We start from the raw sequence: 12,489 nt of genomic DNA on the forward strand, positions 1-12,489 counted from the left end.
TGCTCTGATTGGCTGTTTCACAGTACGGCTCATCAGCAAGAAGGAAGCACAGGGAGGAAAATATATATTTAAATACTTTCTCTCACAGTTATATCGTCGGGTAATTATACTGTATATAAAACGCGGGCATCAGGGAGCCGTTATTAATATGCGAGGCATTGAAACTGCTTTTGAACGATCCATCGATCGCGTTATAGTTCACTTTCAAGAGACGCGATCACACAAACTATGTTTACATTATGGAGCAACAGTACTTACCACACATTTCACAAGATCAGATGCTTGTCAGTGGTGCTCAGGATCTGTAAGTCATTCGCCATCATCCTCATCTCTCCTTACTGAGAGTGAAATCGTATGTACTGTAACAGGCTACCGCTAGCAAGGAGCTAACCATGTCCCTTTAGTGGCTCGCGTTATTTGCATTCTGTGCCTTTCTGAATACAGACACCAACCCATCCCTGCACTTCACACCCCCTGCACGGCCTGGAACATAACATTTATTTTGTTATTTTCGCTGTTGTCCGCGCTTGTTTATTTACAATACCTGCAGAGCTTCTGATGGTTCGGCCGGCTTAGAACAAGGGCGGGTTTATGCAAATGTTGGGGGCGTAGTGATCCCGACTGTTGCGTCACAGTCGGTGTTATGTTCTGATTCGCCTGTTTTTCAGTGGTCTTTTTTAATCACGTGATTTACATATGAAGGAGAAAACTATGGTGTTTGAGGCTCACTGTATGTCATTTCCATGTACAGAACTGTTATTATTTAAATATGCCAGGGTAAAGACAGTTTTTCATTCTATGGCACCTTTAAAGGTTACGATGCTTTTGGGAAATGCTGCCCTGTTCTGGAACAGTGTTGTAAATACAGCTTGACCACTGATTTCTAGTTGTGTTCTCTTTTGGAAGCCCAAACAAAGTACTTTCGCTTTCACAACGAAACACAGTCTCCAGGACATGGCGCCGGCGGCAGTAACAATACTACAGCGAGAATAAAAGTTCCGCCACCTTTCTTTGCATATATGTTTGGGCGGTGTTTTGTAAATCTTCCCACACCGTGACGTAGACATGTGGGGGAGTGTTTGAATGAGCCGTTTTAGGGGGGCATGGTTGAGTTTGAACTTTTATAAAGAATATCTCTTTGGTTTTGAGACTTTAGTCTTTGCATCTTCAGAGACCTTATCTATGCACAAACAGCTTGTAACGCCCCAAAGAGAAAGGAAAACTTGAAATCATATGACCCCTTTAAGATCCACAGCTTCTTATACAGTCAGACTCATCAGCTTGAAGTTCAGACAGTAAGAGAATACCAGACAGAAGGTTTGATTGAAAACTTCAGTCATCAGTAAAGTCTAATACTGAACATTTGGGCAGCATTGATAGTAAATATGCATATTTCTCAATGAGTTCTCTGATTTAGTATGAGTGAGCTGAGGCATCACCTGTAGTCTTTATCCTGGTTCATCTCTGCTGCTGGGCGGTCCTAGTTGTCCTACACAGTGATTCTCCATAAAGACAAGATAATCCATATTGTGGAGCTGTTTTCCTCTCTACCTCCTAAAGTCACAACTGAAGTTAAGGTGCAACCAAATAGTTATGTTCTCAGTGGTGACTGAACCAGCTTGGCTGGTTATGTAAATATTGCAAATGCACTATGGTAATGGATTTGTGTACAGTAGATACATGTAATGTTTGTGCTTGTGAGTGTGTGTGTGTAAATGAAATCTTTGCAAATTGCAAAACAAACTAAATCCGTTTAATACCTCCAGATGTTTAAAACCATTTTGCTTTATGTACAAAGCCCACATTTTGTCATTGTAAATTGTCTTTATTTATTGCTTGTGATAAATGTTGTGTTTATTAACCGTGTCTACTGGTCATGTGTGCTCATTACTGAGCTTTTAAAAACATGAATGTATTAAATTGTTCTGCACAGGAGCTCAGGTTCACACTGTGTGTCTTTTGGTCCTTTGCCAAGCCATAGAAGAGGGTGTGTATCACAATCCTGTTTTTCTGCATGACGAGTCATATGGTTGATACTTTCCCAGATGGCAAGAGAGCAGGTGAAAACCATTGAATCAATGTTAAAAATAGTTGATTTGTCAATGGTAATGGCATTGAATTAATATCACGTTTGCACCTGCAATTAATGTTGAAAAATGTTGAAATTTCAACAAAGCACCATTATTGTGATCAGTGTTTGTTTTAATTGGGTTCTTGACTCTTGCTTTTCTCTTTCAGTGCTTACAATAGTGTTTCAGTATAAACACTTATGCATTATTAAAGAAGAAGATGCTATAAAGTTAAGTTGGATTACTTTTTGTGATTGGTGACGAGCTGTAAAAAAGTTGAAAAATAATACTAAATGTTGAAGTTGATCTTTCGTTAATGATGTAAATGTTCTGTTTCACAAAAATACTGTGGCAAAATATACAGAAAAATTTACTAACACACTTAATCCACTTTTCCACTGAAATAACCTGGAACAATTTGTCCCAGGAACTTTTTCCCCCCAGACCTCTATCTCTCTCTATCTATCTAGGGCTTATGAAAATGACAAGATGTATGCTAAATATTTCTGTACAGTAGCTCAGGAGACACTGCGTTGTTAGAGAAAGAGGAAGTGTATAATAATCCTGATTTGCAAGGCAAAAAATATTCATAAAAGTCACATTGTTGTGGTTAATAGCTCAGGCCATAGCATTAGGTTTAATTATGTTTATGAGTCATTTGTGTGATTTGGTAATATTTCAGAGCTTCAGAATTTTTAAAGTGGTGGTTCACCAAAATTAAGTCTTAAAAGCTTTTCACAATTGCCCTTTATAATTAAAAAAAATAAAATAAATATCTTTATCATTTTTAGCATAAAATATTTTCTTATTTCCATCATACAGCAAGCATTTTGTCATGTCCCCGAGGCACTTCACTAAGTTAGAAAAGTATTAACAAAATGTGCACAGTGTCTATAATTATTGGCAATAATTCATTTATTTGTGTTCCTTTCTTGTGAAAAATATTTTTCTAAAAAGATGCAAGATATTTTATATATAAAAAAAACAGACTTCAAAGTTACATCCCTCAGTCTAAACTCAACCCCGTCACACTAACCATTTTACACCCATAATAATTTAGTTTCCACACATATGTGACATTATTTACCAGAAATGACCTCATTCAGGTCTCTTTAATAGTGGATAGTAATTAGTTTTTATTAATACTTTTGAGCTGTATTATAGACAGGGAGGGTATGGTCAAGCTTAATGTTTTTTGACATTTTATTTGAATCCATAAGTATATATAATGTACTTGTTTTATTGCTGCCATATGGTCTCCTCTCCTGCACTACATGAGGAGCAGTGACCATTTTGAGGGAAAAAACAACCCCTTGCAGACCTTGAGCTGAAAACTCATCACCAAACACCAATGACTTGTACAGACACTATAAGGACAAAAGTTTTGGGACACCCCCTTCTTTAGAACAGAAAAAGGCACTAACAAAACTGTGGCAACAAAGATGGAAGCATAATTCACATATTTAAAAATTGTATTTCCAACAGTTTTGGACGTGTCTAACATGACAGTACCCTTATGTACAAGTCATTGGTGTTTGGTGATGAGTTTTTGGCTCAAGGTCTGCATATAAAGTCACACCAGAGGTGTTCAGCTGGGATCAGGACTTGGCTTTCTGCAGACCAGTCAAGTTCTTCCACACTGACTTGAGTATAAAACACATGAGATGGGAGTGAAAAACAAAATGGCGCCGCTGTGTTCCGGGCAATTTCTTCTGACGTCAGCGAGTTCACGGATGTAGCATTAAGCTTTGTAAACACGCTAACCGAGCAAGCTACAGAAACAATAACGATAAGGACATTCTCCAACCAGAAACCGTGGGTGGACAGAACAATCCGTGCCGCGGTTAACACACGCACTGCCGCTTACAATGAGGCTCTTCTGTCTGGGAATACGAGCGAGTACAAAGCATCGTGCTATGCTCTCCGACGCGCAGTAAGAGCCGCTAAACACGGATACAGAGAGAGAATTGAGTCTCATTTCCAGCTCAACGACTCTCGACGAATGTGGCAGGGACTGAGCCAACACGATGCATTAAGAGCCAGGGGTGAAAACTTTTGAACAGAATGAAGATGTCCAAATTTTTCTTATTTTGTAGAAATATAATTTTTTTTCCATTTAGTTCTGCCCTTCGGAAGCAACAGAAGCTACTTGCATGTTTCCTGGAAGACAAATTAAGTACAATTTACCTTGATCTTCAAATTCAAAAAGTTTTCACCCCCGGCTCTTAATGCATCGTGTTTCCTTCAGGAGCATCAGTGAATGTTTGAACCTTTTTTAATTGTTGTGTTTGAGTCCCTCAATCATCCTCAGCGTGAAAAGGTGGATCTCAAAATCATACAGTTACTGCTGGAAAGGGTTCAAATATGCAAAAGATGCTGGAAAACTGAAGATTCTGCAGGACCTGGAGGATTTTTCTGAAGAACAGTGCTCAGTTGAACTGTTCAGAACAAACAAGGGACTCATGAACAACCATCACAAAACAAAAAAACAGTCGTAGATCATCCAGGTAACCACACACAGTATTAAGAACCAAGGGTTCCCAAACATTTGAATGGGGTTATTTTAATAATTTCAGCTATTTCTTTGTCTTGTGGACTATATGTAAACATCTTTTATGGAAAATATCTTACTCAGGACAGTACTAAATAAAAAATAACATGCATTTTGTATGATCTCTCTTATTTTGTTAAAATTATTCACATTTTCACAGATTCTGCAAGGGGTTCACAAACTTTCGCATGCAACTGTACATATACATACACACTGCCGTTCAAAAGATTCTTTTTTTAATGTAATTTATTTCAGTGACGCAAATCTTAATTTTGGTTACACTTTATTTCGATAGACCACTTTAGACATGCTACTAACTATAAGTAACTTTGTAACTACATGTCAACTAATTCTCAGTAATTTGCAACTACATATCTACTAACTCTCAGAGTAGACCGTTAGGGTAGGTTTAGGGTTACTAGAAGAAGTTGACGTATACTTGCAAAGTTTCTAATAGTCAGTATGTTGTATGTTGTGGACCCATAAAAATAAAGTGTTAGAAGATATTAAGCAGACAGTCTACTAATACTCTAATGACTGCTAGTTGACATGTAGTTGCAAAGTTACTTACTGCTAGTAGAATGTCTAAAGTGGACTATCAAAATAGTGTTACCTTAATTTTTATTAGCCTTTACGGCAGTCTTCAGTGTCACATAATCCTTCAGAAATCATTCCAATATGTTGATTTATTATCAATGCTGTTCTTTTAACCTTCTATTCATAAAAAAATCCTTAACAAAATGTCACATGTTCCAAAAAAAGCAGCAAACCCCTGTTGGAAAAACCAGCATATGCTGGTATAGGTATGTTTTGAAGCATGGGATGCTGGTTTGAGCTGGTTTAATGGTCCGACCAGCTTAAGACCAGCACATGACCAGCATAAACCAGCATCCCAGCTTCAAAACATACCTAACTAGCATATGCTGTTTTTTTCAACAACACTGATAATAAATCAATATATTAGAATGATTGCTGAAGGATCATATGACTCTGAAAACTGGAGTAACAGCTGATAAAGATTCAGATTTGCATCACTGAATTAAATAATATTTTAAAGTATATTAATTGTTATTAATGAATTATTATGTATTATTTATATATGTATATAACCTCTGACACGGAGAAGAGAGAAATCTCCTCACAAGACCGCTACAGAGCATCTGAACATAACGAAATAAATGCATATGACGGATCTTCTTCCGTCTGTTCCGCAAAACGTAAACAAATGTAGCTTTTATTTCTGCAAGCGTAAATATTGTGAAAATATCAATATTAATTGTGTCTAAGCAAAGGCATTCCTCCTGGAACTAACGCGGGTTTGGCGGGTGTTCATTTCATACTCTCTGACAGCGTATTTAATGAATAAATTATACATTGTATTTAATGTATAAGGTACATTTATAACTAACTGGTAATGTCATAGTGGCATCGTGTAGTCAGTGCAATCGAATCTATACCTGTGGAACCGACAGCACTGTTCATCTAATAAAGATCTTCATAGCTAGCAAACCATAGCCTTTTCAGATTTGCTTTCACCTGACTGTAGATCCAAAGCCACGTCTTCATCGCTCTTGATGTTCTTAAACGTTCTGTTATCTGAGAGAGAACCGCTTCAGACTCAGCGCGTGCGGCAGGGAACTGAACGAATCATTCAAACTGATTCGCGAACCGATTCACTGGTTTGCCAACAGGTTTGTTCGAGCCTTCGAACAGAATTGACTCAAAAGAATGAATCATTCATAAACTTAAGCATTTTTAACTTTATTACGTATTGCAATAAGATAAAGTAACGAGAGGAGCGTCGCCCACAGTAACTAAGTAAAAGTACCGTTTTTTCACTAAAAATGTACTTGAGTAAGAGTAAAAGTACCCATTTTTAAATATACTCTAAAAGTATGTTACCCAAAAAATTTACTCAAGTAAATTTAACGAAGTAAATGTAACTCGTTACTACCCACCTCTGTTTTCAAGTCATTTTTAAATATATATGAAATGGTGTTTAATTTATCTAATAATGTATAAATATTTTGTGTATATTTAATTTTGTGGATTGATAGACATCACTTCTAGCAGAGTTAGGGTTGAGGGAACACAAAACACAGTATAAATCATATCTATACATAATACAGTTCCTTTGTATTCTGATCATGTGTTAAGATGTTTAAATGTGAATCCCGGTGAAACAGATGAGATACAGTGTAAATGGAGAGAGGTAACAACTAATTGTTTTATTTGATGTTTTTTAACTATTTTTAAAAGTTACATTGTTTCAGGTGATTCAGGTTTTCGCCAACTCCGTCAGACGTGTCAACTCTGTCAGATGAATATGTTGATAATATTTGATTATGATATTCTATATTTCTTGAAAATGTAACCTGTCTGCTAACATGAGAATGTGCTTTGAAATGTTAAAAATATTTTGACTGCTTAGTTGCAAAATAAGTGATGGCAAGGAAAAAATTTGATAAAAAATGTAGTATTTTGATGAAAAACAGAAAAGTTGGGAAGTTGTATCAAAGCATAGCTCAGTAAGATACATACATGTAGTTTCATGTGTCTGAGTACAAGGTTTTATTTTTTCAATATTGCCTATCCTCTGGATGGTGGCATTGTATCACAAATGAAAGAACGTCTTAGGTTACTTATGTAACCCCAGTTCCTCGAGGGAACGAGACGCTGCGTCTGCGCTTTGCTCGCACTGGACACATACGGTTTAGCTTCAGCTGGTCAGGATCCCAAAAGGGAGGAGGACTAAGGGCCTGCAGTACGACAGGCTGTGGTGTGACTGAAGGAACCTTGGGGACATACCCTGCACGAGGGTATAGAAAGGCTTTGGCCATACCAGGCGCAAAGTCTAAATGGGTAGGGGCCACTGAAAGGGCCTGCAGGTCCCCCACTCTCTTCAGAGATGCCATCGCCAGAAGAAACACTTCAGAGTGAGATGGCGATCTGAGATCTCCTCGATAGGCTCGAAGGGAGGCCTACAGAGAGCGTTCAGCACCACAGCCAAGTCCCAAGGTGGGACCCGGGACCATACCGGAGGCCTTAGCCTCAGTGCACCACGGAGGAAACGTGTAACTAGAGGTTGTGCACCCACTTTCAATCCACCAAGAGGGGTGTGGTGAGCAGAAATTGCCGCCACATAGACCTTCAAGGTGGAGTGGGCTAACCCTGCAGAGAGTCGAGCCTGCAGGAACTCCAGCACTGTCCCTACTGGGCAGTTAACTGGGTCAAGCTGGCGATCTCCGCACCATGAAGTCAAGAGTCTCCACTTCAGGGCGTACAGTTTCCTCGTAGAGGGAGCTCTGGACTGGAGAATGGTCTCAACAACCTCGGTTGAGAGACCGGAAGCTATCAGCTGTGCCCCCTCAGGGGCCACACCCACAGCTTCCATAACTCCGGGCAGGGGTGCACAAGGGTGCCTCCTGCCTGTGAGAGGAGATCCCTCCTGACTGGAATCTCCCATGGGGAGCCGTCGAGGAGGAAAATCAGGTCCGAGAACCATACTTGGCCCGGCCAGAATGGGGCTACCAATAGCAGCCGGTGTCCGTCCCGGCGCACTCTCTCCAGAACTCCGGGGAGCAGAGCGATCGGGGGAAAGGCATAAAGACGCAGCCTCGGCCACGTCTGTACCATGGCATCCAGCCCCAGGGGAGCTGGATGACGTAGAGCGTACCAGAGGGGACATTGTCTCCTGAGTAGCGAAGAGGTCCACCTGAGCCTGGCCAAACACTCTCCAAATCTGCTCCACCACCTCGGTGTGAAGCATCCATTCCCCGGATAACAGCCTCTGCCTCGACAGGGTGTCTGCTCCAAGGAGACAGCCCCCTACCAAGGTTGTCTCCACATGTCCAAGGCACCGCCGCGTGACCTTGATCATGCGAAGCGGGTTTCCCCTCGGGGAGAACCCCTTGGTCTTGAGCCACCACTGTAGGGGTCTCATGTACAGCAGGCCAATAGGTAAAACGTTGGACGCAGCCGCCGTCAGACCCAGCAGCCTTCTCTCACTCTCCCGACTTCTGTGAGGATCGACTCGATCCGAGCAGGAGACATACGTGCCTGCATCGTGGTCGAATCCCACACCACCCCAAGATAAGTGGTTCTCTGTACTGGAGAAAGAACACTTTTCTTGGCATTTAGTCTTAACCCCAACACTTTCATGTGGGCGAGAACAGCATCTCGATGCTGAACCGCCCTCCGCTCTGACTGAGCAAGAATCAACCAATCGTCGATGTAATTGAGTATGCGGACGCCCCGCAGTCTCAACGGAGCTAACGCGGCATCCACACACTTCGTGAAAGTGCGGGGTGAGAGTGCTAGGCCGAAAGGAAGTACCCGATACTGGTAAGCTTCGCCCCCAAAAGCAAACCTCAGGAACCTCCTGTGAGAGAGAAGAATGGAGACGTGGAAGTATGCATCCTTTAGATCGATCGCGACAAACCAGTCCTCGGACTTGATTTGAGACGCGACCTGCCTTAGTGTGAGCATCTTGAACCTCAGTCTGCTGACTGAGCGGTTAAGATGAGTCAGATCTAAAATGGGACGCAACCCTCCATCCTTCTTTGGAACTATGAAGTACCGGCTGTAGAACCCGGACTCCCTCTCGAGGGGAGGAACCACCTCGATGGCCTCCTTTCTTAAGAGAGTATGTACCTCCTGTTCCATTACCTGCTCGGGGCCCACTGACATGGAAATCACCCCTTGAAATTGAGGCGGAAGAGAACCAAACTGGATTCTGTAGCCTCTTTCTACAGTGCGCAGGACCCATCGAGACACATTTGGCAGTAGTTTCCACCAGTGTTAATTTTGGCAGGCATTTTTGATTTAGTCTTAGTCTTTATCTTGAGACGAAAAAGCTTAATAGTCTTAGTCACATTTTAGTCATTTGAGTCTATCATAGTTTTAGTCTAGTTTTAGTCAACGAAAAGTCATTGCATTTTTGTCAACTTTTAGCCATTACTTTTAGTCAAACTGCAGTTACCAACATTTATTTTGGTAGCTATTTTATATGTAGTATTCAAACAAAAATAGTCATTAATTATTCTCTCTTTAGACCAAATCAATTAAGCTTAGTTGTGAGAAATTTGAATCAAGGATTGAATTTGGAAAAACTGGAATAAACTTTCATTTTTTGGTAGAGATATAAATTAAACTATTTTTTCAGATACAGTAGGTTTACTTAACAAGTATACATTTATTTAACATCTTTTGTTGGTTAACATTTATGACAGATAATTAAGAATGCTGTCCATTTAAGACGGAAGGTATGCATGTAATAGCCTACTGACATACATTCAGTTTTCACCCACCTGTTTAAGCTCACTTAAACCATAACCGACTGTATTGACGTGAGATACTCAACATGATAGACATTTGGACTGCTGTGTGTGTATTTGAGCACTGAGAACTGATCGTGCGCTGTATGAGAACTGAACAAGTGGAGCGTGCGCGTTGTTTCAGATCGCTAGTTCGCGTTTTGGTAGGCTATCCGTCCACTGCGGCTGCCATGCAAACGCACCCTTTCCAATGACAGAGACGCACATTTTGAAAGACAAGACAGTTAACTTAGCCTATAGGATGTATTTTGAATGTCCGGTAGTCCTCAAATAACATTTTAGTCCCGTCTCGTCTTGTTAATGAAGACGCGCATACATTTCTTCATAGTTTTTATCATCAGATATTAGTTTTAGCTCGTCAATGTCTCGTCTTAGTCACAGAAAAAAGGTTCGTTGACGAATATTTTTCGTCGTCGTCTTCGTGACGAAATTAACACTGGTTTCCACGCTGCGAAATAGTCTACTAAGGGAACCAGTCTCTCGAGACTGGCCTCTGGTGTAATCAGCAGCTCCAGAGACCCCCGAAGGGGTGGCAAGCATCTCGGCTCCGCTACGGTCCCGGGTGGAAGAAACTGAGATATGCGTTCGCTGGAGACCGCTACGCCCTGAAGCACCGTAGGTGGCAGGGTTGGCCAACCCTGAGGGCGCTGGGGGGCAATGATCGCTACCCCAGCGGGGGCTACCCTCATAAGCCCTGGACCACCACCATCAGGGCCTCTTGGGATGGGAGGTAGCACAATCTCAGTGGGTAAGACAAATCGTCAGAACACCGGCCCTGATTCTGTGAGATTATTTTAAGACCTAAATGTAGCTACTTCCTGATTCTGAATCACTGGCCTATAGTGAGCTGCAAGTGTGGATTATTGCTGCCATCTACTGGTCAAGTCATGAAACTGTCACCCTCTGAAAACTACCACAATACTAGTTCTTGCTAGAATAACATCAAGAGTGGATAAGGTTGTAAAAAATTTATATCTACCCACAAACCACAACTTTCAGACACCATTTTATTTCTTAGCTCAACTGTCACAGAATTGCACAGGATTGTGGGACATCAGGCAGCAAATGACACAACTATCCTGCCTTCAAACATCAATCAGATGAAGGCTCTCAGTAGAGTTGAGGTTCCAAATGTTTTTATCGAGCATCTTCATGATCCAGTCAGTTTCTCATGGATGAAATCAATTCCCACGGCCTACTAAAAAAATCACTGCATGTGAACCACACAATCGTTCCTGTTCCGACTTAAGCTCAATCACTTGTTGAATAATATTAGATAAATAATCATTCAGACCAAATCCAGAGGGACCATTTAGACTCTAAATAATTATTGATCTAAATATGATCTGCAACCTGTTTGCTCATTTTGTAACTTGTGTCTTAAATATGTTGAAACTCTCTTTTCTAGTTAGATCTGTGTCTGTATATAAAGCACTGTTTGCTTCCTGAAGATCGGCCTTAAATTCTATCAATTAATAAATATGAATATTTAAATATTATTTGAATTCACAATAAAATATCATAGTTACTTTGTTAGTCATGTCTCTAATGTTTAGAAAGCAAAGTCATTGGCATTTGGTCCACTAGAGTGCAGAAATGAACTGGAAGAGCTTATAGAAAAGAGACATTATTGTCAGAGATTTGTATTCATATACAGGTATACACAACATATACATACAGTACATATATATTATTGTAGCCCAGTTTGTTCTGAATACAGTATGATCAGATTTTAGCCATTAATAAGCTTTTAAGATTCTGAACCCCCCCACAACTGTCAGGGACATGACAACATTTCTACAGGGGTCCCCTAAAACCCCTCAGACCCATAGAGGGTTAAAGAAGGTGGTGATAAATATATGATTAAATATGACAGTGTTACAAAAGCAAATCATTCATCGGACATTTTAAACACATTCAGCATTTATTTTAAATATTTATTAAGCTTATTAACATTATAAACCATCTTACTAAACCAAATCATTTATCAACCGTTTTAATCTCATATTCAACATGCATTTAAGTTTATTGAACTTATGAATCAAATCATTCTCTTCTTTTAAAGATGTTAATCAATAAAATGTGATTATATGTAACATACTATATAAAAATAAACATTTACAATAGTTTTAAAGTCTTAAATTTTTCTGTGAAAAATGATCTTTAATTGATGTGAATTAAAGATTAAAAAAAAAAAAAAAAAGTTTAAGTTGAAACATAACAAAAACTCAAGAGATTCTCCCAGGGTTGAGCAAGATTGTGAAATGAACACTTCAGACCACTTAGAGATGGGGGCGGAGTTACAGTGCATGCGTCAAGTTAGTCTGTTACCCCTTTTCAGAGTGAACGTCTTGATTGTATGAAATTTTATTATTAAAGCATAATCTTAAGTGTTTAAATAAGATCTTTCAAAATGAAAAGATTTTTAAGACGAAATCTTAAAATATTTTACTTATTTGTTTACAAATTTAACCTAAATTATGATTTTTATTCAACAGTACCTGTTCAAAAGAAAATTTTATATTTATTTTAT

General features: G+C 39.7%; 1 protein-coding gene across 1 annotated transcript in view; it reads right to left on the bottom strand.

Moving 5' to 3' along the window:
* The window catches only part of LOC306874685 (CD48 antigen-like), a 42,659-nt gene extending 41,080 nt beyond the window's left edge, over positions 1-1,579 (bottom strand). Inside the window, exon 1 of the mRNA XM_079424892.1 lies at positions 1,440-1,579. The gene's annotated coding sequence lies outside the window, so the exon portion shown is untranslated. The remainder of the gene's footprint in view (positions 1-1,439) is intronic.
* Positions 1,580-12,489: the final 10,910 nt, after the last annotated feature.

Source organism: Barbus barbus (genome assembly GCF_936440315.1).
Source record: "Barbus barbus genome assembly, chromosome: 9".
In the NCBI taxonomy this organism is placed as follows: Eukaryota; Metazoa; Chordata; class Actinopteri; order Cypriniformes; family Cyprinidae; genus Barbus; species Barbus barbus.